Below are 26,913 nucleotides of genomic sequence, written 5' to 3'. Positions count from 1 at the left end.
CCAAAAAACCCCAAACAAAAACAAAAACAAACAAGCAAAAAATCTTTAAAAAAAAAGTCCTTTCCCCTAGCTAGAAGACCAGAAAAAGGGTAGCACAACAACGGAAATAAAAATAAAAAATAAGCCCACCCTATACTAGCTAAATGGCAGTGGGAAAAAATGCCTCCCTTTCCTGGGATTTCAGTGGGGCTTAGTGGGGAAGTTGATTTTCATTCCACTACTCTATCCCATGGAAGGAGATGGTTGCACTCTAATTTCTTCCTTCTTCCTGGGGTAGGTCTTAGCAGGAAACTAACCTTCTCCCATCTGCTACCTGGTGGGAGCAGACAGCACTTGAATCCCCCTACTGTGTGATATCAGTAGATTGATGAGGCAGATAATCTTCCATCTCCCACCCAGCAAAACCAGGAGGTTCTCTGATAATCCTGCCAAGATAGTGTTAGCAGAGCTGTGCAGAGACACATCTCTTGCCTGGCAGTAGCAGGTGGTATTCTGATTCCCCAACGAGGGTAGTGTCAATGGAATCCAGCAGTGAGCTGAGTGAGCTGAGCCTTCTCTGTGGCTGGTATCAATGAAACTGAACAAAGCAGTGCAAGTTGGGGTCAGTAAGCACTTCATTGACATCAATGCCCAGTGGTGAGCTGAGCCTCCACCCCCTCTTGGCATCAATGAGGCTAGATGAGATGATAGGATGTGTGGCTAGTTGGCACTCTGCTTCTTCTCCTCTGCTTCCCTGGTATTGGTGGGTCCAGTGGAGAGTGAGCTTCTGCTCCCATTCTGCAGCAACAAAGTGGTATAAGTCAGTCCTCTACTTACTTTCTTGCTGGTGTTAGCAGGGCCTGGTGAAAAGCTGAACTTACACCCCTATTAGGAGGTAATGAGGTGATATGAGTCAGTGTCCCACTTTCACCAGGATGGTGTCAACATGGCAAAAAGGGGAGCTAAACTTCCACACCACTTACCTGCAATGAGGCAGTGTGAGTTGCTGCTCTCACTTTTGTCATGATGGTGTTGGTGGGGCTCAGTGGGAAGCAGAACATGCACAGCAAAGTGTCTTCACACTACACTTGAAGATGTAATTGCCAGCTAAAAAGAGGAGTTTAAAATAGGACTCTGAGTCTCATAATATAATATCTAAAATGTCCAGGATGCAATAAAAGATCACTTGTCATGCCAACAACCAAGAAAATCACAGAATGAGTTTAAAAAAATGACAACCAACAGATAAAACACAAAGATGAATCAGATCTTGGCATTATCTGATAAGGTTTTTAAAGCAGCCATCATAAAAATGTGTTAACAAGAAATTAAGGAAACAAAAGAAAAAATGGAAAATCTCGGCAATAAAATATGTCATAAAATCCAAATGGAAATCATAGCACTGAAAAATTCAATAAACAAAACAAAAATCTCAATGTGTGGGATCAATGGTAGAATGGAAATTACAGAGGATAGAATCCGTGAATTTAAGAAAAGATTATTAAAATTTACAAATCTGGAGTTTATCTCAACTCTGGAGAGAAAGAGACTGGACAGAAAATGAACAAAGTATCAGGGAACTTTAGAACAATAACAAGTATTTAACATTTGTATCATCAGGGTCTGAGAAGGATAGGAGAAAGAAACATCTGAAGAAATAATGGTTTAAAACTCCCAAAATTTAGTGAAAGACATAATGCTGCAGATTCAAGAAACTGAATAAACCTCAAGTAGGATAAACCTAAAGAAATTCATGCTAAGACAAAACAAAATTAAATTTTTGAAAACTAAATGAAATGGGGGGAAAATAAAAAAGAAACCTAGAAAGCAGCCAGACAGAAACAACATTTTACTTGTAGGGGAATACCACTTTAAATTACACTGGCTTTCTAACCTAAAACCAAAAATTCCAGAAGACCTGGTACAATATTTTTCAAATCCTGAAAGGAAACAACTGTCAACCCAGAATTCTATATTCAGCAAAAATACTTGTCAGGAATGAATGGGAAATAAAAACATTCCTAGATGTAAGAAAACTATGAGAATTTGTTGCTAGCAAATATACTGTTATTGAATGGCTAAAGTAAGGTCTCTAAACATAAAGGAAATGATAACAGATGAAAGCTTGGAACTTTAGAAAGGAAATAAAACATTAGAATGGATAGGAATTGGATAATATATGATAGGCTAGTCTTCTCACTAGTTTCATAAATTATATTTGATGTTTGAAGCAAAAATTATAGCATCATCTGAAGTGGTGGTCAATGTCTATAGAGGAGATAATTAAGACAATTATATTTAAAATGTAGCAAAAGTAAAAGGAACTAAATGGAAGTAAGATTTCTACACTTCACCTGAAGTGGTAAAACATCAATACACATAGACTATGATAACTTAGTTGCTGTGTTGTAATAACTAGGGCATCCAAGAAGAAAACTATACATAGGAATGTACTCAAGAAACATATAAATAAATCAAGATAAAATCCTAAAAAAAAGTTCAGGTAACCCATAAGATGATTTAAAAAAAGAAACAGAGGAATAAGAAACAGAGAAAGCAAGCAGATAACAAATGGTAAAATGGTAGAATTAAACCACAGCATATCAATAATTGTTCTAAATGTAAATGGTCTAAATACATCAATTAAGAGACAGAGATTGGCAAAGTGGATTAAAACAAAATATGGTTGAACAATATGTTGTCTACAAGAAACTTATTTAAGTATAATGACCTAAGAAGATTGAAAGTAAATGGATGGAAAAAGGTATACCATGTAAACATTAATTTTTAAAAAAGAAGTGTGGCTATATTAATATTAGAAAAAGTAGACTTCACAGAAAAAAATTACTAAACACAAGGAAGGACATTAAAACATAAAATAATCAATTCACCCAAAATATATAATAATACAAAATGTGTATGTACCAAACAATGGGACCTCAAAATACATGAGGCAAAAACTGATAAAGCTGAAAAGAGAAATAGACAAATCCACAATTATAGGTGGGGACTTCAACACCCCTCTCTCAGCAACTGATAGAACAACTAGCAAAAAAATTATCAAGGATATAGAAAAACTGTACAATACAACCAACCAAAAGGATTGAATGAAATACATAGAACCCACCCCCTTATAGTAAAATACATATTTTTTCAATAACCCATTGAACAGTCACTAAGATAAATCATATCCAGGGCCACAAACAAATCTCAACAAATTTCAAAGAATGGAAATTGTGTGAAGTATGTTCTCTGACAATAACAGAGTCTAAGTAGAAATAAAGAACAAAAAGAGACAGGAAAATATACAAACACTTCAAAATTAAACAATATGCTTTTAAATAATCTATGAATGTAAAGGGAACTCTCAAAGAAAACTTTAAAAACATATAGAACTCAGTAAAAATGAAAATGCAACATATCAAAATGTGGAACATATCTAAGTCATGCTGAGGGAGAACTACAAAAAATGTACAGCTGAAAATCTCTGATGAAATTATAGTAATCAAAATAGTGTGGCACTGGTGTCAGAATAGATCTTGGATTAGATAATGGATTCTTAGATGTGATACCAAAAACATAAGCAACAAAAGAAATAATCAATAAATTGGACTTCAAGAAAGTCCACCAAGCACATAAAAAGTGGCACAAATCATTAGTTATTAGGAAAATATAAATCAAACTCACAATGAGATACCACTTTATACCTATTAAGATGGATGAAATTAAAAAAAGACAATAAAAAGTTTTGGTAAAAATGTGGAGAAATTGGAACCCTCTTACACTACTGGTGGGAATGTAAAATGGTGCACCTTCTTTGTCAAACAGTCTGTCAGTTACTCAAAAAGTGGAGCATAGAGTTATCATATGACCCAGTGATTCTACTACTAGATATATGCCCCACACAAGTAAAAACTTATGTCCGCACACATACTTGTAAATAAATGATCACAGCAGCATTACTTGTAGTGGCCTAGAGGTGGAAACAACCCAAACGTCCATCCTCAGATCAATGGATAAACAAAGTGTGTACATCCATATGATAGAATATTACTTAGCCAAAGATAGGACTGAGTACTGATACATGCTACAACGTGGATGAATCTCAAATACTTTATGCTAAGTAAAAGAAGCCAGACACAAAAAAGCCACATATTGTATAATTCCATTTGTGTGGTATGTCCAGAATAGGCAAATCTATAGAGATGAAAAGCAGATTAGTGGTTTCCAGGGGCCAGAGGTGGGGAGAAGGGGGAATGACTGCTACTGAGTACAAAATTTTATGGGGGGAGTGATAAAAATGCTCTAAAATTGATTGTAGTGATGGTTGCACAACTGTAAATACACTAAAAGCCATTGAAATGTATATGAGGGTGATTCAAAAAGTTCATGGAAAGATTCATACTATCTTTTAATTCTATTTTTCCACAAACTTTTTGAAGTACCTTCCTTCTTTAAATGGGTAAACTTTACGGTATGTAAATTACATATTAAAAGCTGCTGAAGTAAAACCAAATGTGTTATTAATGTAACAAACTAAGTTAGATTATTCTGAATACCTGAATGCCTTTTGTGCATACATAAAAGTGGTTATTTAAAACAAAGTAGACATCTAAATTGAATTCCATTCAAAGCCACATCTTTTTGAGCAAATGTATCAGACATTATATTAGGTGTGCACTAGGGGATACAGAAATGAAAAAGAAACAAATCTTAGCCTCAGAGAGCTTACACTCAGTGGAATAAGAGACAGATATAAATATTTGTCATCTAAAATGTTCTTTTTCATATAACTTGTTTTATTTATTCAAATATAGCACTGAGACATAAAAACACAGCAGTTAATGACAGCATTGTCATTAGGAACCTTACGTAAGTAAATCATATTTTCTTCATTTTGAACCCCTCATAACATTTACAAAAAATAGCAAAACTGAAGCTTAGTGCTAGGATTTTAGAAATAGATGTCCGTTCAAGTCAATTATTCTTCTTTTTTCAATCGCATACTTATTACTAACACTTAAAGACCTATCCTTTAGGCAACTGTTTGTGAAGTCAAACTGCTTGGTTCTCCTGCATTAACTTGTAATGTTAACTATTTTTAACTGTAATTCTTGACTAGTCTAATAATGTTTTGAATTAATTGACCAGCTTACAAACGTGGAAGGATCTAATTGATGTACCTGACTGGGCAATTTTCCATGAGTCACGTTGGCTCATTTAAAATTCTGTGAAGAGTATAATGATTGACAGAAAAGCTTCCTTAAAGCAGCATTTATTTTGGGGATACATTACTTTTTACTGGTGAACTTGGCACCTTGACCTAATGTAAAATGATTGGAATTAACAATTACACCTCAAGATATTAATGTGCACATTGAGTGGTGGGTATTTGCGTTATCAGATGCAGTTAATAATCTCTTGATAAATCACAATTTTGGAACCAAACTTTATGTAATTTGAGGTGGAAGAAAAGGAAACACACTCAGAAAGTTGTTATATCTTAGATAAAAGTCAAGCATTGCACACTTATCCATATTTTCCATTCTCACATTTTTGTTGTTGTTTGTTTGTTTTAGCAGCTGGTCAGTAAGGGGATCCAAACCCTTGACCTTGGTGTTGTAACACCACTCTCTAACCAACTGACCTAACCAGCCAACCCCCATTCTCATTCTTCTTTACCCAACATTGGGAGGGCATATGTTTATGATTTCCATTTTTTGCAGACCACAAAACTAACTAATAAATGAATAGCAGCTATCTGAAGACGTATGGTAGTAGTATCATGTGTTATCTGCTCTAGAGTTAGCCTGCCTGGGTTTAAATCTCACTTCTACCACTTAATAGCTCATTGAATTTGGACACATTTCTATCCTGCTCTGAGCCTTAGTTTCCTCATCAGTCTAATTGAAATAAAAAATGAACTTATCAAATGGGCTATTGGGAGATTTGAGTGAGATAACACACACAAAGTGTGTAGTACACTACCTGGCACTTAGAGTCACTCTCTATATGCATTATTAGTATTAACCACAATCTCCCTCATAGAATGACTTGGACAAATAGCTGGGATATATCGCCACCATGAGGATGAATGTGGGCCACAGTCACAATGTCGGAAACTGGATTTCTAACAGTATGTGGGATCCAGGTAAACAAAGCAGGTCACTCAAAGAATTATAGAGGTCAAAAGATTAATCTCATTCACCATACTCTATTTTCTTTTTCTTTTTTAATTCCAATGTGTTTTCGGTGAGAATTGCAATACTTATTGTCAAAGAAAACAAACAAAATGTCAAAAACTTTACAAAAAAATCAAAACATCCATACTCTTTTCTGAGGTGCAACCTTACAGATTACCTACAAGGGTACTGAAACTATCTAAAAGTGCTCCACCGTCTCTTAAGATGAAAGTGGTGCCATTTCCTTGTTAAGCCCAAGATAACTATGCTCTTCCTTATATCTCTGCTAGGTAATAAGAAAGCAGCTTGTTCCAATATTTTCTATTTAACAAGCTACTTCCCTAGTTGGTGGCTTAAAACAACCATTTTATTTGCTCCCTATTTTGTGGGTCAGGAATTCAGGAAGGGCTTAATTAGTAGGATTTTCTCTGATCACATGGTTTCAGCTGGGAAGATTTGTCACATCTGGGTTAGTCATTCACATGCTTAGTGCCTTGAGGCTCCTTGCCTCTTGCCCTCCCCATATGAATCTCATTTTCCATATAGTTGGGATTCTTGGTGACTTGGCAGTCTCTAGGTAGTTGGGCTCTGTTTTAATCCGTTTTGTGTTGCTATAACAGAAATACCTGAGACTGGGTAATTTATAAAGGAAAGAAGTTTATTTGGCTTACGATTCTGGGACAGCTGCATCTGGCGTGGGCCTCAGGCTGCTTCTACTCATGGCCAAAAGTGGCAGGCAGCCAGGGGGTACAAGCAGATCACATGGTGACAGGAAGCAAGAGAGAGGAAGCAAGAGAGAGAAAGTGCCAGGGTCTTTTTAAGCAACAGCTCTCGCGGGACTAATAGAGGGAGAACTCACTCATTAATCCCCCCCTCCCCAGGGAGAGCATTAATCCATTCATGAAGGATCCGCCCCCACGACTCAATCAGTTTCCAACACTGCCACATTGGAGATCAAATTTCCACATGAGTTTTGGAGGGGGCAACACATCCAAAATCCATCAGGCTCCTTACAATACAGCTGGTTTGCCCCAGAATGTGATGGCCAGTCTTTTAATGCCTGGGCCCATACCCTGGCACAGTGTCACTTCTGCAAATTTTGTTCTTCAAAGCAGTCAAGAGCTTACTCAGATTTAAGAGAAGGTGATACAGACACCACCTCTCAATGGGAGAAGATTAAAGAATTTGTAGCCGTCTTTGATCTTTGAGCTACATGCCTATATAAATATATTTTTCTCAGCCTTATCATTTGTTTGTTTGTTCATTAATGAAGCACCAGCCTATGGAATATAGAAGTTAGTACCATGAGATTATTTATAAAATGAAAATTTTCATTAAATGTCATATTTTATTTTGTGGATGCTGGAAAGTTTCTTTGTTTCTGAGTTTCTTTGGTAGCTTTCTTATTCTATTCAAGCGCTGTACACAGATAAAACTTTCTTGAGTGAAATGGAGGCATATAAAGCCATTTGCAAGTATGCTCTCAATAGCAGCTTTCAGTTCCCTGAAATAAAATAGGTCAGAAATAAAAAAGTAAATTAATTAAAATAGAAAAAAATTGTAAAAGCAAAACTCTAGCTAAAATATGGGTTCCTAATGCAGATTGTTATCATGGGCTCATTATTTAAAAATAATTATTTACATCCAGAGCACAGTCATTTTAAGTCACATTGTTATTAACATAAAAATTGCTTATCCACCTAATTTATTCTGTTATATGGCATCTATTTCCACTTGAATCAGAAAGTGATCTATGTGTCTTTTACTAATAAGAATTGTTCCAAGTATGAGAATTTATTTTCGCATTTTCCATTTTCTTCAATTTTACAATGGTATTAGCCTGTCTGCCTAATGTCACTTATTATGTGGCAGAGAGACAGCCTCCTAATGTCCCTAGCTCTGCAGTGAAGGATACCAAAACTTCATCTTGTCTCCCTTCTGCTTATGGAGATTATCATAGGTGGTATCTGGCCCAAGACATTCACTCAACCAATGTAAAGGATACAATCATTTCAAAGCTTTGGTCATGTCTTTGTATATCTAGAAAATGCCCATTGAAGGTGTATGACTAGGTCGTTTACCAGGTTTGGGCAGGCTTAGGAGCAAGAGAATGAACAACCAGAGAGCTGACTTGACTCATCATAATGAACAGGAAATCTTTCCTGACATCACTGAATTTAGAGAAATATTTATCTGTCTCAGTATGTTTTTGGACTTCACTGCTTTGTGCAAATTGTTTGTCTTTGAGATGTGCATGTGTGTGTGTGTGCATGTGGTTACTGAATGGATAAATAGGAAGAATGAGAAAGCATGGTTTTATCTCATACTAAGAGGATTTGGAGGAGAAATTATCTTGGATTGCTCAATTTGGGAAAGATTAACTTCTGTTCAAGCAGTGTGTTCTCTTAAAAGGGTAAGAATCAGCATGGTGAAGCCTCTCTTGAAAAAATGGGGGAAGGCAGGGGTAGCACTGGACATAGGAGAGCTAGTTTCCCTTGTAATTCTACTTTTTGGTGTCTTTCCTACAGAAACCCTTTGCACATGACTGCATGGCCACATCTAAAAGGATGCACGATTTATAAGTTAAAAAAAAAAAAAAAAAGGTAACAACCTAAGTTCCCATCAGTAGAGGAATGACTAATAATGGAATACTCATAGTATTCAAGAAGATGGATCTTAATGACCTGACATGTGAAAATCTCAAAGGGGTATTGTTCAATGAAGAAAAGAAGATGAAAAATGATACATAGAATATCAAGTCATTTATGTAAAAATACCTACATATTTTTTCCCTAGCTTTTCCATTTATATGTATTCCTTCAGTAAGCAATTACAGAGCATGTAGGATGTATGGGATATTGTACTAGGTGACACGCAAATTAGATTAGACAGTGTTCTTATTTTAGAAATTACACTATTACAAGAAATTATTGACTAGGTCTATATTTCTAAATTATATGTGAACAATTATTACTGTTCCCATTCCCTTAATCTGTAAGATATTTTCTGACATTTTATTTCTGCAGTCAAAGAAGTTTGGGAAGTGCTTTATAATGCACCACTCTTGGATAATCACAATGTATATTAGCATAGGAAAGGTACTGACATATCCTGCAATGCAGAGATTGTTTAGCTCATTATTTCACAAATTTATTTGGCCACAGATTTTTTTCTTATAATAATCCATGATAAACTTAATGAGAAATATTCTTTGAACATATTTATAATGGATGCTTTAAAGTATTTGTCTAGTAAGTCTAATATCTGGCCTTCCACAGGGACAGCTTCTATTCACTGCTTCTTATCCTGTTTATGGGTTATACTTGCCTTGTGTGTAGGGATCTTCACACAGAGAGAGCTTTACATAAGGTCACATAAAGACAACACCTGAAAACGGAGCTTTTCAGTGAGCTGCCAGACAAGTCAAGTAGTGACAGCTCTCAGGAGATGATACTTTTGGGGAGCTCCAAAACTGTTCTGCAACTTCCAGTGGATGCTAGGTTGCTGGTTTTCACAGCTATCATCACTACAAAGCTGTTGGTTTTCAAGACTATTGCAGAGCTTGGGGAGGGGAATGGAATTAAGGCAAGTTAAAATGCCACAGGACTTGCTGTTTTTCTGAAGTTCTGTCATTTTCCTTAATGAACATTTCTCAGGTTGCTGTACGCCTTTAGTTAATTTTAAAAGTTCTGAAAAAGTTGATCTTGACAGTTTTTGCAAGTGTTCTCATTCCTTTTATGGATGATCAGATTTTCATGCATTTTTTTATGTCACTATTTCTTTGTTTTTGTTATTTTCCTATGCTAAGAATGTCCATGTTCTATTCTGCTTGGAAAATCTTCAACCATACATCAAATATCTCTTTCTCAGTGTAGCCTTCAATAGCTTCCTTTTGTTCTTGCCCTCCCAGGTAGAATTAATTATGCCCCAGATAACTTTTTTAACTTTTAATTTTTATTTATTTATTTATTTATTTTTTGACCAGTAAGAGGATCGTAACCCTTGGCTTGATGTTGTCTACACCACGCTCAGCCAGTGAGCGCACCGGCCATCCCTATATAGGATCCGAACTACTAGTGCCGCACACTCCCTAGTGAGCCATGGGGCCAGCCCTAACCTTTAATTTATTTTTAATTGTACATGGTTGTGGGGTACAGTGTATTGTTTTAATACATGTGTACATTGTACAGTGATTTGCTTAGGGTTGATACCGTACTGATCCTCTAAACGTTTATCTTTTCTTTATGGTGATTATGGTCAAGATCCTCTTTTCCAGCTACGTAGAAACATACAATATAATATTATTAGTTACAGTCAGACTAGAACACCAGAACTTATTCTTTCTATCTAGCTGTAACTTTGTACCCATTAATCCATCTCTTCACTTCCACCTCACCCCTCTTTCCTTCCCAGCCTCTGGTAGTGATTATTCTACTCTACACTTCTATGAGAATCTCTCTGTATCTTCCTCCTCTCCTCCTCCTCCTCCAATTCCCTATATGAGTGAGATCATGCAGTATTTGTCTTTCTGTGCCTGGCTTAGTTCACTTAACATTAATGGTCTCAAGTTCCATCCATGTTGCTATAAGTGACAGGATTTTATTTTTTTAGTGCCTGAATAGTATTACATTGTGTGTATATACCACATTTTCTTAAATCCATTCATCAGTTGACAGACATTTGGGTTGATTCCATCTCTTGGCTATTGTGAGTAGTGCTTCTATGAGCATGAAAGTGCAGCTGTCTCTTTAGTATGCTAATTTCCTTTCCTTTGGATATATACCTAGTAGTGGGATTGCTGGGTCATGAGGAAGTTCTAGTTTTAGTTTTTGAGGAACCTCCATACTATTTTCCATACTGGCTGTAATTTAATTTACATTTCCACCAACAATGTAGAAGACTGTCCTTTACTCAGTATCCACACCAGCATTTGTTGTTTTCTGTCTTTTTTTACAATAATCATTCTAACTGGAGTGAGATGATATCTCACTGTGATTTAATTTGCATTTCCCTGATGATTAGTGATGTTTAGCATTTTTACATGTGCCTGTTGGCCATTTGTATGTCTTCTTTTGAGAAATGTCTATTGAGGTCCTTTGCTGATTTTTAAATTGGGTTATTTTTTTTTTTTTCTGATGAGTTGTTTGAGTTCCTGAAATACCTACATATCTTTATGGATATTATAGAAGCAAAAATTGACATCTTGCCCTGCTTCAACATCACTAAGCCGTTCATTACCATAATAAATAATGATAATAATAATAACAGGGTTACCCTCACTGGTTCTAACCACCAGGTTAATAAAATCTTTAATATTTCCTATAAAACTGGGCTCCCTAACAAAAACAATGTTTTGATAATGCTGAAGTCTGAAGATATGTTCTGTGACCTTTGTTAATATTATAATCTTGTGAAAAATTTGATGTTTTCCACAATGATTAGGCTCATGTGAACTGGGTAACCTTGGCAATTATGAATTTTTTTCTGTAAATACCTGTTGTGCTTGTGTTTGCCATGCCAGTCCTTCTGAAGTCTGACTTTTTGCAATGATTGCACATAAAACTTTCTCTTTCTTTTCCAAATGAATGTGTCTCTTTGTCTTCCTTTGATACTGCAATCATGTTTGTGAATGCATATAAAATATTAAGAAGCACAGAAACAGTGCAGTAGTCAAATGGGATTTTAGTCTTTTTGCAATTTTTATTTTTCATAAGGGGAATTTATCTAACTAAAATGCATTTTTATAAAGAACTTAAGAAACATTTAAAAATATTGCATTTTGAAAACTGTATATGTCAAGTTGACTAATGCCACTATTTTCCTACCTGGGTAAAAATTGGCAATAATGCTAATGGGAATTACTCTGTTCTTTTGGTTGTCTCTTCCTTCATTTCTGTTTCCACAGAACAGGATTTAGGAAAGAAAAGAGAAATAGTTTTGTAATGGAGAAACTTGGTCAAATTTGGATCTTCAAAGGAAACTGCTGATTTTAAGAGAGGAGCTCCATTGCCCCCATGTAGATGGAATGATAGTGAAAATCTCTGCTGAGTGCAGGGCAAAGGTGTTCCTAATCATTTGCCTGACAAATGCCAACTGCAGTTGCCACCCGTCACCTGTTAACCAAAGATATGTTTTACATGTCTCCTAAGAACATTCCTCTAAATCATTGCACAAACTGTTAAAGCCCAAATTACAGAAAAAAGTTAAACAGTGTTTTTCAAAACAAAGCATTATGAAAGATCAATAAACTGTATAATACATATTTACTCCTGTAGGCACAGTGGGGAGAGAAGGGTGTCTCTGCCATTTCTTGGTTGTGTAAAAAGTTAAACAGTGATTTCAAAACAAAGCATTATGAAAGATCAATAAACTGTATAATATATATTTACTCCAGTAGGCCCAGTTGGGAGAGAAGGGTGTCTCTGCCATTTCTTGGTTGTGTAAGTTTAGACAAATCCCTTTACTGCTCTCTGCCTCATAGTTTTCATCTATAAAAGTTTATGCTTCCCTTGGGGGTTTCTGGGAGGACTAAAAAAGGTAGGGTTCAAAGTATTTATAAGGAGATTTTTAGATATCACCAGACAACCTTAAATATTAGTCTCCTTTCTCAACCCCCAAATCAGTTAAAGATGTTATTTATAAAATGAATTGTAGATAGATAAGCTCAAACTCTCATATTATAGATGTGGAAATTGAAATGCAGAGAGGTTAAATGATTTTCCTAAGGCCAAGGAAACAGTGGCAGAGCCAATATAAAAGCTCAGTTTTCATAATTAAATATGTCAAGATAGGAATAATCTAATCGTTTTAATGTGTGTATTTATTTTGTTTCTTTTTCTTTCTATCCAAAGGAAAGACATACAAATTCTTACCCAATTCCCACTGTTTCTCAGGTGATATTGAGGATTAAAACCTACCCCATGACGCTCTGCTGTCACTACACTGTCAATGAGTTGATTTAGTTATGGGTGTAATAAGCCATTAAGGACTATTGTTAAAGACAAAAGAAGGCAAATACCAATGGAGAAAGAAAGGATTTGTCCTAGCCATTTGTTCTCAACCTTGGCTGCCCATTACAATGACTTGGGGAGGTTTAAAAACTTCTGATACTTAGTTATCACCATCCAGAGAGTCTGTTTAATTGGTCTGGGTTTTGACTCTGGCATTGAATCACCTCAAGTGATTCTAATGAGCAGCTCAAAGTTGACAATCACCACTCCATGTATGCCCATTTGCCCATCTGCCAACCATCATATTTGATAAAGTTAAAAAGTTAATTTTAAAAATTTACCTGCCAGCAGGTTTGTAATTTATATCTGTAATTCTGAAATTTCAAATAAGACTTACGAACCCACCAACTGGGTATGGCATCTTTTGTTCCCTAAATAATACATGACAGTCATTAGATTACATATTTTGAGCTAATTAGATGTTTTCACCATTTTAATTCCTTGTTTTCATCATTGTCAATGTGTTTTAGATCCCATTTCATTTTTAAAGTAAAAAATAAAAACTTCCCCCAAAAGTGAAATCAAATAAAAAGGCTAAAAAAATGCAAACGCTAACTTTGAATCCAAACTAAAAAAAAAAACCAAAAAAAAAACAAAAAAAAAAAAACAAAGGAATAGAATTGATGTGAAATGATAACACAATCACACTAGGAACAAAAGAGAATTATATAAAGTAACTTTTTCTCAGGTACTGTGATTGTACAACATCAGGGCTGCATATTTTAAGGACAAAAAATGACAAAAAATCTCGAAGTTAATATGTTTATTGTTGATAGTGGTATTGGTGTAGTAAATCTTCAACTATTTTGTGTTTAATGCAGGATAGAGGAAGTGAGTAAATATGATAGATGTTACAGGGAGCCAGAGTTATCACTGTGGCAGAAGGAAGAAAGATAAAAGTAGAAAATAGAGGAAAGTTAGGAAAAATGCTGTTGCATTATATTTGAATCAGAGGTATTCTTCTGAACAATGATTTTTTAAAAAAATTCTAGCTGTGCTCACTGAAAAGATTTAGAAGCAATTCCATCCTAAGAATATTGAGCATGCCTTTCTGTTTCTAAATAACTTTCCCTAGTAAAAAGAATTAAGAATTCCTAGAGAAGTTCCTGATTCACAGTCTGGGGAAAGAGAAGTATAAGGTGAAACTGTGACAATTTGTTATGCCTAAAAGCAAGAGAGTGATTTAAAAAACAAAGGTACATCTCAAAAGGATATAACATTTGAAGAGACATTTCTTCAAAGCAGATATACAAATGGCCAATAAGTACCTGAAAAGTAGCTCAACATTGTTAGTTGTGAGGGAAATGCAAATCAAAAATATGATGAGATACCACTTCATACTCACCTAGAATGGCTATAATCTAAACAATGGAAAATAACAAGTTGGCAAGAATGTGGAGAAATTGAAATTCTCATATATTGCTGGTGGGATAATAAAATGGTGCAATGGCTTTGGAAAATATTTTGGAAATTCCCCCAAAGGTTTATGTACTGGAAACATGACCTCCATTGTAACAGTGTTAAGAAGGTAGGAAATCCAATTATTGTATTGTAAAGGTAGGGCCTTTAAGAGGTGATTAGATTGTGAGAACTGTGCCCTCATAAATGGATTGAACCATTCATGGCGGAATGGGTACAGTTCTTTTGCCTTTTAAGGAAAACGAGTGAGAAAATTACTCTTGCCATTCTCACCATGTGATACCCTGAGTTGATACAAAGAGTCACCAAACTAGGAAGGAGGCCCTCACCAAATGTGTTTCCTGGACTTTTGACTTCCCAGCCTCCAAAACCGAAAGAAATAAATTACAATAAGTTACTCAGTTTCAGGTGTTCTGTTATAAACCACAGAAACAGGACTAATACAGCATATAACAAAGAGAATTAGAAACAAACTTTCACACAAAAATGTGTATGTGAATGTTCATAGCACCATTATTTATAATAGTCCCCAAACAGAAACAACCCAAATGTTCACCAACAAATGTAATATATTCATACAATGTAATATTACTGAACCATAAAACAGAATGAAATACTGATACATGCTAAAACATGGATAAATCTGGAAGATATTATAGTAAGTCAAAGAAACTAGACATAAAAGGACACATATTGTATTAATCCATTTATATGAAATATCTGTAATAAGCAAACACATAAAAACAGAAAATAGATTAGTGTTTGCCAGGGATTGGGGGGAAGGGTTAATTGGGAGTAACTGTTTAGTGAGTAGGGGGTTTTGCTCTGAAGTGATGGAAATGTTCTGGACTTAGATAGTGGTGATGGTTGTCCAATGTTGTGAATGTACTAATAATCACTATATTCTGCAATTTAAAATAGTTAAAATGTACGTTCTTCTCAACTTCATATGGAACCTTCTCCAGGATTGATCATATGTTAGGTCACAAAACAAGTCTTAACAAATTCAAGATTAAAATCATGCCAAGTATTTTTTCTGACCACATGGTATAAAACTTGAAATCGATAACTGAGGGAACTTTGGAAAATTAACAAATACATGAAAATTAAAAAACACGCTCCTGAACAACTAATAGGTCAATGAACAAATTAAAAGGGAAATCAAAAAACTTTTTGAGACTAATGAAAATAGAAACACAACATACCACACCTAATGGACACAGCAAAAGCAGTTCTAAGAGGGAAGTTTATAGTAATAAATTCCTACATTAAAAAAAGAACTCAAATAAATAACTTACTGTTAAACCTCAAGACTAGAAAAAACAAGAACAACTAAACCAAAATTAGTAGAAGGAAGAAAATTTAATGATCAGAGCAGAAATAAGTTAAATAGAGACTAGGAAACAATTGAAAAGACCAAGGAAACTAAGAGTTGTTATTTAAAAAAGATAAACATGATAGACAAGTCATTAGCTAGACTAAGAAAAAAAAGAAGACTCGAACAAATAAAATTAGAAATGAAAAGGGAAACATTACAACTGATACAGCAGAAATACAAAGGATCAACAAGACTATTACGAACAATTATACACCAATAAATTGGATGACCTAAATAAAATGGATAAGTTTTTTGACACATCCAACCTACCAAGATTGAACTATGGAGAAATAGAAAATCTGAACATACCAGTAATGAGTAAGGAGATTCAATCAGCAATATAAAAAGTCTCACATCAAAGAAAATACCGGGACATGATGGCTTCCCAATTCTTCTCAAATTGTTCCAAAGAAATGAAGAGGAGGGAATACTTTCAAACTCATTTTACAAGGCCAGCATTACCCTGATATCAAAGCCTGAATAGGACAACACAAAGTAAGAAAACTACAGGACAATATTCCTGATGAACCTGGATGCAAAAAGCCTCAAGCAATTACAGATAGATCTGCCATATGACCCAGCTATTCTATTGCTGGGAATATACCCAGAGGAATGGAAATCGTCATGTCAAAGGGATACCTGTACTCCAGTGTTTATTGCAGCACTATTTACAATAGCAAAGAGTTGGAACCAGCCCGATGTCCATTATCAGATGAATGGATATGGAAAATGTGGTATATCTACACAATGGAATACTACTCTGCTATAAAAACAAATGAAGTACTACCATTTGCAGCAACATGGATGGACTTAGAGAAAATTATATTAAGTGAAGTAAGCCAGGCACAGGAAGAGAAATACTGCATGTTCTCACTTATTTGTGAGGACACTTTATTCATCCCTTCCAGAGGATGCACCGACAAGTAACCTTCTTGGAAAAGACAGGACCCCTCACCAAACACTGAATCAGCCAGCACCTGGATCTTCGAATTCCCAGCCTTCAAAACTGTGAGAAATAATTTATTTTCTTTATAAATTACTCAGTTTAAGGTATTTTATTATAGCAGGACAAGCAGACTAAGTGAGCAAGTAATTCTTTCAGGGAATCCTGTGCTTCTTAAGTTTGACCCTTTCCATTGCAGAAGATGTCCTAAGTCCTATTGTCATATCTTGGTTTTAGATGTTATGAAACCTAATTTTGGAGGTGGGGAGAGTGTTTTCATTCAGGGTGACTAGAGAGGGACCAAGTAAAGCCTTAGGATGAAAGCAGTCATGAGGTCCTCTGGGAAGGCACAAGATACTAATCAGGCAAGTCATGAGTGGATGGTGACTAGAGGAACAGCTATGTTTCCCTGGGAACATAAACGGAGCTCATCTTGGACTACTTGACTCTTCCTGGGCTGAGATTTTCATTCTTTTGTGAAACATCATTACAATCAGCTACTGCTTTCTGGGGACTCATTAACCAGCATGCCTCTACTTCTTCTCAAATTCCTGACCTAATTTTAATCTGGAGTAGTGATTTTCAAGCTTGCTTCCAAACTACAACTACCCGGAAAGATTTTTAAAATCCTGATGTCTGCACTTTACTACAGAACAATTAAATCAGGATCTCTGGAGATAGGACTACAGACATCAGTATTTTTAAAAGCCCCTAGGTAATTCCAATATGCTGCAAAGGTAGAGAACCACTGATCTAGAGCCTCACAACACAAGAATGCGGTCTAGTAACACGCAGCATCAGCATCAACTGGGTACTTTTAGAAATGCATAATCCTAGCCTTGTTCCAGACCTACTGAATCAGCAATTAACAAGAAACTCAAGTGATTTGTATTTGAGAAGCACTGATTTAGAACAATGATTCTCAATTCCTGCTACATATTAATATTAGAGATCAGATGTTTGAGTAGGTTCAAGAGGACAGGAAAATAGGATAAGCTTATGAGTCAGTAAAGAGGGCCCAGGGGAAATGGAGTATGGAGGGAGAGGGGGAGACAGCATATTGACTGACGCAAATAATCCAAAGGTATATTTGAATATGTTACAAGGTAATCATGTTTAATATTTAGTTGTCACTTTTAATTTCTAGTAGCCAACCTCCAAGAGAATCCCTAGTAATCCATACCGCCTGGTACTCAGGCCTTTGTGTAGCCCCCTCCCACACTGAATTAGGGCAGCTTTAGTGTAACCAATAGAATATGGAGGACATGATAGTGCTGGTTTTCAGGCTGGGCAATAAAAGTTATTGCAGCTTCTGATTCTCGGATCCCTGGCTCTGGGGGAAAGCCAGCTGTCACACTATGATGACACCCAGGCAGGCCCATGTAGAGAAGAACTTGGCCCTTCTCTAATAGCTGGTGCCAAATTGCCAATAACGTGAGAGAGCCATCTTAGAAGTGTACCTTCCAGTTTCAGTTGAGCTTTCAGGTGACTGCAGCTACAGCCAATATCTAACTGCAATTGCATAAGAAACCCTGAGAGAGAAATGTCCATGAGAACCCTGACCAAATTTTTGACCTGTAGAATCCAAAGACATAATAAATGTTTATTTTTTTTTTATTTTTTTTTTTATGCCATTAAGATTTGGAGTTATTTGTATTTGACCATAAGATAATTGCAACAAGGCTTGGTACCTGGAAGTGGGGTGCTGCCATAACAAAAACTTAAATGTGGCAGTGGATTTGGGACAAGGAGACAGGAAGACATCTGGAACAGCCTTGAAGGTATTAACAGAAATGTGATGGCCCTGAGAGAGGCTGCCAGTGAGGCCTTAAGAAAAAGTGAGGAGAAACAGAGGGGACATTGGTGGGGGGGAGGGGGGTTGGGAGGAGGGAGGGAGGTTTTGGTGAGGGGCAACAATAATCAGCCACAATGTATATCGACAAAATAAAATTAAAAAAAAAAAAGAAAAAGAAAAAGTGAGGAGAATATTCATTCTCTCTGATAAACAGTGAATCTAAGAGTCTGAAAATCTTTAGGGCATTGTTTCTACCCAAGGTAGAGAAGAGTTTATCTTGTAGAAATTTATGGATGTGGCTTTTGTTGGAGAAGATAATAAATTTATTCATAAGAAATCCATGGTGATTTTAAAAGAATTATATAATTTTGTACTGAAAGGGACAGAGAAAGTACAAAATGAAAACAGGCCATTTGATTCCCAAATATCTACAGGTAGAAAACAAGCTGCAAAAACCACGAAACTGTAAACACAGGCTACTTTTTTAGAGAGAGAGAAAAAAAAAAAAGGATGACTCAGATGGTGAAACCAAGCACCCAGAGGGTGGAGCCAAGAATCATTCCCAGGCAGTACGACTGAGCGCTAATCAAGGAGGTAGCAATGTGTGCCTGGCTGAATTTCAGAAGAGGTATAGACCAGTGACTTCTATGTCCCTCCAGTATCCCCCGTATTTGAACCAAAGCCTCATTAGTGGTTATCTTATACTTGTTCAATCACCGTGTATTGGATGTGTAGTGGGCATATACCTTGTTTGTTGTTGACAGGTTCTCAAACTGAGGGAAAGTATACTACAGGATCTGGACTCAAGAAACATCTGAAGAACTTCAGCCACACCTAGACCTGATCTAGATGATGAGATTTGGGATGTTGATCTGGGCTCTATTACCGTAATGGAAGATCTTTTGGCTATATGTGAATGTATATTGCATATAGGAGGGATGGCCAGAGGGTTCACTGCATCAGATGAAATTTTCCAAATATGGCTGCATCTATATATACATGTTTTTTCATATGCTCTTTTTACAGTGTGACTGACAATCTTCCCACAAAGAGGTGAAAAAGTAAATATTTCTTCTCCTTGACTCTGGCCAGGGTCTTGTGACTGCTCCAATGAATAGAATATGGGAAAAGTAATGCATGACTTCCAAGGCAGAGTCAGAAAATATTACGAATTACCCTGGCTCTCTCTTAATCTTGGGATATTTGCCCTTGGATGTCAGCCTCCAAGCTGTGAGATACTAGCCCGCTCCCAGCCAACAGCATCAATGAGTGAGCCTTCTGATGATGCCACCCCCCAACTTTGGGGTCTTTCGGAGTAGGGACAAGCTCTCCCTTTTGTATTTTATTCAATTCCTGACCCATAGAATACTTGAGCATAATAAATGGTTGCTTATTTGTTACACGATCATAACAACTGGAATATAGTTATTAACAGTTTGTTTCTTTTTGGCATCTGGAGTGGAGACTCCAGAAGCTTGACTCTTTGCAGTTTTCAGTTGCAAAAAAAAGGTCTCACTAAATTCTCTATTCATTATTCAAATATTTACAATCATACAGGGAAGCTGAAGTTATCTCAGTGTGATTACTAGTTTGCGATATTCTTGTGAAAAGAAGGTAGAAAGTAATTAAAATTTTGGTTCAAATGACCTTATTTTTCAGGTAACACAAGAATAAAGTAAATAAAGGTATTATTTTTATAAAGAGAGATCTAAGCAGAATAGGTGACAATGTAAGAATATGAAAGCAAGATTTAGCAGAGTGAAGCCTTCTTTCAATAATTTAATGATAATTATGTAGATGAAAGGAAATGTACAAGAAGCTTTTTTGTTTGTTTCTTTTTCCATAGAGGGCAGGACATGAGGGAATGTGGTGGAAACTGGAGCAGCAGGAATTTGGGTCATAAATTAGGAAGCATTGCCTGACTATAAGAGATGTAAAATACTGAGTATGATATTAAGATACATTGTGTAATCTAATAAAATTTAAAGAAACATTTATATAGCTTTTTATTTAATTGAAAAATTACCTCCCAGTTCTATAAATTTGGAATTTTGTCAAGCATATTGCATATTAAAAATTTATTAACAAAAATAATTTTCACTGAGGTTGTTGGTTACTTCATAGTTTTTTGCAACAATCACCTGTACCTGCACATCCTAATTCATTCTGGAAATCTTTAATTAATTTCATGATGCCTGGTGCAGTGGAAAACACAGTACATTCAGTCAGAAATTCTGGTTTCTGCCTCTGTCTTTGTCATTATCTAGCTCTGTGACCTTGGTTAAATCATTGAGCTTCTTACAATTTTAGCTTTCCTATACATAATACATGAAATATACCTGCTCTCTTTCTTCATAGGTTTGCTGTACAAATCAAAGGAAATAATGAATGTTCCATGCCTGGCATATAGCGTACATAGAAGAAGAACTGCTTGTGAACTACAATGGAATCAGAATGCTTGTGGCCTGAAACCTTATCTACACTGATTGTTAAATGCATGATCCTTAAGAGGCACTATAGATGTCTTCTTCTTCATTTTTTTTTTTTTGCAGCTGGCCAGTAAGGGAATCGAACCCTTGGCTTTGGTATTATAACACCACACTCTAACCAACTGAGCTAACCAGCCAGCCCCATAGATGTCTTCTTGCACAAATTCATGCCCAGTTTATGACTCCCTACGTCAAATTTATATACTGAAATAAACACAAATTTTGGACTCTGAGAATATGGACCTGATATTTACCATCAGTGTGATTTTGGGCAAGTTAAACATAGTCTATCATCTGAAAAATGCAGATGAAAATGATAATACATGACTTACGGGGATAATGAGAGGTTTTAAGTCATATAACACATCTAAAAATGCCTTCCCAGCTGTATGGTGATTTTGATTTGCAATTTTACTGATACTTCAGAAATGGGGATGATGGTGTTTGTTGAAGTAACCTGCTCCATTGGTAAAAGAAATCTAACTGTTGAGAGGATCCTCATATCATAAAATTTATTTTCCTAAAAATTTCCACTATTGGTCTTTCTCCTGCTTTCTGGAGTAACACTATCTAAAGATATCACTTCCTCCACAACATGGTACTTCAAAATATTTGGAGATAGCTATCATGTCTCTTTTGGCTTCCCTCGAAAGACAAAAATATCCACTATCCTCAAAAGTTCTTCATGTAAATGGTTTTCTGTAGATTTTCTCTGGATCTTCTCCAGGATTCCTTCTGAAATGTGGAGTCTAGAATGGGGCATGACTCTCTAGATGTGTTCAGTCCACCATATATCACTTCCCTTTGTCTTGCCTCTAAGTACTTTTGGCTGTGTTCAGATTTAGTTTTTACATTACAACAGGAATTACAGTACTGTCAATAAATGCTAACCACATGCCATACACACTGCTTATTTTATTCTTCTAAAAGTCCTATGAGGCAAGAATTGTTTTCCCCATTGTATAGACACAATCAAGGGAGTTAAGAACTTACCCAAGTTCGCAAATTCACAAAGGCACCAGTGTGTGGAAAGGTGGGTATTTGGATATAGTTCTGCTTGAGGCCCTTACATACTGCCTTACACTGATTATCAACTCCCTGTTTTAACTATCGAGATTGATTTCCCCCATTGTACAATTAAAATTTTGTCATCTTAATTTGTGATTATTTTTCAAGCATTATCAAGATATTTGAAAACTTATTTCTGTCTTTGAATAAATTAAACTTTATGTAATGTGTAATCTGCAGAATATGCATTCTGTATTTCTGTATTTCATAGTTGACCGGATAGACCCCCAGAAATCCCTCTCCGTTGTGACCAATTCAGGAACTGATATACTTTAAGTCAGGTTGTTCAACCACTATAAATCTAACAACTGTATTTTCACCCAGCCTACATTTCTACATCTTGCTCATAACAATAACATGAAAAATATTGTCAAATGCCATTTTAGAATTAGGTAAGTGATGTCCCTGACGTACTCCTTTTTTCCAGACTAGTGACCCATATAAAGTTATTGTGAATCAGATGAAGGGTTTTAAAATGACAAACAATACAGTAAAACTATTGCCATTTCTATAATATCATAGAGGAATTCTCATAAAATATTCAACTCCAGATATAAATTTCATTTTATGGTAAAAATGATGTTTTAATTGTTAGAGACTATAATCCAAATTCAGTGAAAATCCTGTTATTATAATTCTAACCATGTTTAGAAATTATAGGTGTGGGAGGCAATAACAATTTTCACTTCGTGACATTTTCATAATGATACTAAAAATATTTTCAAAAAGTTAACAGCATTATAAAGATGTGAAAATTCATGCAATTATGAAAAAACGTGCTACCAAAATGATTAAATATTTTACTGATTAAAAAATGTTGCATAGATTTAAATTAAATATCACAGATCTTTTACCCTTCAGGATTTGGACTCATTTTGTCTGGACTAATTTATGCCTCTCTTTTTCATCCATTCATTCATCCACCTAGCAAATGCATTATATTTGCAAGTAGTGTGCTTGGGCTTGGGAAGTCTCATAATATATTAGACGCAATTCCTGTATCTATTGAGTGGCAGACATATCCTATAATTCAGCAAGGAAGAGAATATGTTTATAAATTATTTAAAGTAGATTGTGATAAATTCCGTAAAAATAATTCAGAGAGAAGAGAGAACGATCACTTTTGGCCAAGATAATGAGCAATATTTCATAGAACAGGTTGAATATAAGCTGGGCCTGGAAATCTAGTGATATATCAATACTTCAGGATGTGATGAATGGCATATCTCCTTTCCAATCCATTTTAATTTTGAAGGTATTTATTTAAGGCCTAAAGGTAGCAGAGAGAAAATGTTATCCCTTTCTTTGTCAAAGATAGAATGGTATCTTAGTGAAATACAGGGTGTAAATACTAAGGCAGTATCTTTTTAAACACCTGGATTTGTCTTAGATATTGTGCTATGAGCTGGGTTTACAAAAGAAAAAAAGAAATAATCCTTGCTCTCTAAGAATTTATAATGTTGTAATAACTAACAATATTCTCGCAAGATACTGGATTAAAGTATTTAAATCCATGTATTCCCATACCTTCACCCACGTTTGGCATTATTTCAATTTTAGCCCATCTAGTGTGGCACTTTAGGGGTAGCTAGGCAGACCTTTCCTGAAATGACAGCAAATAAATCAGGAAACAGAACAATATGCCATGTGAGATTGTGCTGCCACACATCAAAACAGAGCCAGAATGTAACATTTGATTTGTTTCTAGTTTGAATTGAAACTACACTAATATCCAACAATGAGTGTTGGGGAAAGTTCATTTTAGATGGCAAAAGACCATGGAATACAGCAATCTGTTGCATGTTGTTCACAGTTGAAATAGAATTTCTTCTATTACTGTGTGATCACTTTGTAAAAAGTAGGCTTTCCTCAGACTTCTGTTTAGAGGCAGAAAGTTTTTAAAATTACCACCCCCCAACCCACCGCTGGTATAGTGTTATTTTGTCAAAGAAACATTTTTAAAACTATTTTCCCTCCACCACACCCAATTACCTGTGTTCAGTCAGAAAAGATAAACCATTGTAGGTGTTTTATTTATTTATTTTAAAATTAATTAATTTGTTTTTTAATTGACAAATACACTGCAGGTATTTAAAAGAGAGGAAATATCAGGCAGGGACTTCACATGGGTAATTGACAAACTGAGGATCCAAAGAGGAGGCCTAAGACAATCTAGACATCAGCAGAAGCAGAAAGTGCTGCCACACCTAGGCTGAAGGGACAGAGGGAGGTGACAGCATTGTTGAAGACCAGGAACTGATGATGGAAACTGAAACTATAGTAGGTCAGACTGATTGGAAATAGAGCCATTAAGGAAAAGACCGGCTAGAGAGAGGTGGTGCAGAGGAGCTGCTGCTGTTGCTGGAGACAAAGCCCACAGCAGAGACTGAGAGAAGAAAGACCCTGGCTTCTCCCCCACTCCCACCCTCTGAGTCTTTCAACATACCTCCAAATAACTGAACTTATGCTGAAGGTAGAGGGAAAAGGACAGGGAGAAATGCAGTTCCCTGTGATGTAGAAAAGGACAAAGAGAGGGGTGGAAGGGATCTGAGAGCAAAAAGCCAGCACAGGACTCATAGATAACCAGTTAACATTATTTCTGATATCTTGTATTCATTAAATGAATACATGTTCACACTAAATAAATAACATATAAACATATATATTTGGATTCTACAAGGTTATTTCACAATTTACACACTATAATGCATTTCCTTTATCCATTTCACACATATTATGAGCATCTTTTCATGTCACCATATTCAGATAATTTTCTTTTAGCAACTGCACAATATTCCATTGTATAGATGGACCTTAATATATTTAAATAGCCCCCTTATTTTGGTTATGCAAAATTTTTCATGATAACAAATAATGCCAGATTTGAAGGTGCTTGTACTTTGTAAAATTGCTCACTTCTACAATTATTTTATAGCGTAGATTTCTAAAAGTGGATTTCTTTATGAAATACAAGTATATACACTCACATTTCTGGTAGATCTCTTCATACGTTCTATGTAATGTTTGTAGTAATTTGTACTTACATTAGGGTTGTATGAAAGAGTTTGTTTACTAACCATTTCCCCCAATATTATGTATTGTCAATGTTTGTCTATCCGGTAAATACACATATGAATACATGTAATGGTGTATGTGTCTGTATGTGTTAGGGTCTGTGTCTATGGCAATGGCTATAACTATATCCATATGTCTATAAATATGTAAATATGTCTACATCTATATATTTGTGACTATATCTATGTCTATGTATCTATATAAATACAGTTGGTCTTCATTATTCATGAATTCTGTTTTTGCAAATTTGTTTCCTTGATAAAACATATTTGTAGTCTCCAAATCAATACTTTTGGTGGTTTTGTTTTCTTTGTGGACATGTGAAGAGTGGTGAAAAATTTGAGTCACCCAACATTCATGTTCCCAGCTGAGGTAGAACAAAGTGATGCTCTGCTGTCTTGTTTCAGCTCTCAGCCTTCATAATAGAGAAATATCCTTTTCATAGTCTTTCTAGGGTTGTGTTTTTTTTCCTGCATTTTTGTACTTTGTTGATGACTTTGATGTTTATAATGGCCCCCAAACATAGTGCTAAATTGCTGTCTACTATGCTTAGGTGCAAAAAGGCTGTGATAGACCCTATGGAAAATATGTGTATTAGGTAATCTTTGTTCAGGCATGAGTTACAGTGCTGGTGGCCATAAGTTCAATGCTAATACATCAACAATATATATTAAGGAGTCTTTAAACAGAAACACACATAAAATAATGCTATATGTTGATCACTTGATAAAAATGTCTGGACCAGAGATTTTAAAAAACTTAGCCTTGTATTTCCCGAAGAGGAATCGTTCAGTATTTGCTAATTTAATGTTCCCAGAGACTTGATAGAGCATAACTACCATGAATAACAAGAATCACTTGCATCTACATCCGTCCCTCAAGATCCATAAGGGATGGTTTCCAGTATCCCCGTGTATGCCCAAATTCATGAATACTCTGTTCCTGCCATCTGTCTTGCAAAACCTGTGGATATGAAAAGTTGGCCTCCATATATGCTGTTTCTGCATTCTGCCAATACTGTATTTTTGTTCCGTGGTTGGTTGAAAAAAAAATCTGTATAAGTGGACCTGCACAATTCAAACCCATGTTATTCAAGGGTTCACTGTACATTTATGGCTCTATTCATTTATATTTCTATCTTTCTGTGTCTTTGATTCAATAAACATTTATTACATGCCTCCTATGTATGAGACACTGAGAATAGAATGTTGGACAAAGACACCAAAAACAAAGGCAACAAAAGAAAAAATAGACAAGTCAGACTACATCAAAATTTAAAACTTTTGCTTTTCAAACGACACTACTAACAAAGTGAAAACACAACCCACAGATGGGAGAAAATATTTGCAAATCATACACTTACTGAAAGATTAGTATCTGGTATATAGGAGTATAAAGAACTCCTATATCTCAACAATAAAAATTCAAACAATCCAATTAAAAAATGAGCAAAGGACTCGAATAGACATTTCTCTAAAGAAAATATACAAATGGCCAATAAACATATGAAAAGATGCTCAACCATCACTCATTATTAGGAAAATGTTGATCATAACCACAATGATATATTACTTC

General features: G+C 35.5%; 1 non-coding gene across 1 annotated transcript; it reads right to left on the bottom strand.

The window, feature by feature from the left end:
• Positions 1 to 21,259: 21,259 nt before the first annotated feature.
• On the bottom strand, positions 21,260 to 21,332 carry TRNAI-UAU (transfer RNA isoleucine (anticodon UAU)). Its single transcript has one exon. It is a non-coding gene; the product is annotated as a tRNA-Ile (tRNA).
• Positions 21,333 to 26,913: the final 5,581 nt, after the last annotated feature.

This window comes from Cynocephalus volans, chromosome X (assembly GCF_027409185.1).
Source record: "Cynocephalus volans isolate mCynVol1 chromosome X, mCynVol1.pri, whole genome shotgun sequence".
NCBI classification, from domain to species: domain Eukaryota; kingdom Metazoa; phylum Chordata; class Mammalia; order Dermoptera; family Cynocephalidae; genus Cynocephalus; species Cynocephalus volans.
Note: the sequence above shows the minus strand (reverse complement) of the source record. Positions and strands in the feature narration are given on the sequence as shown.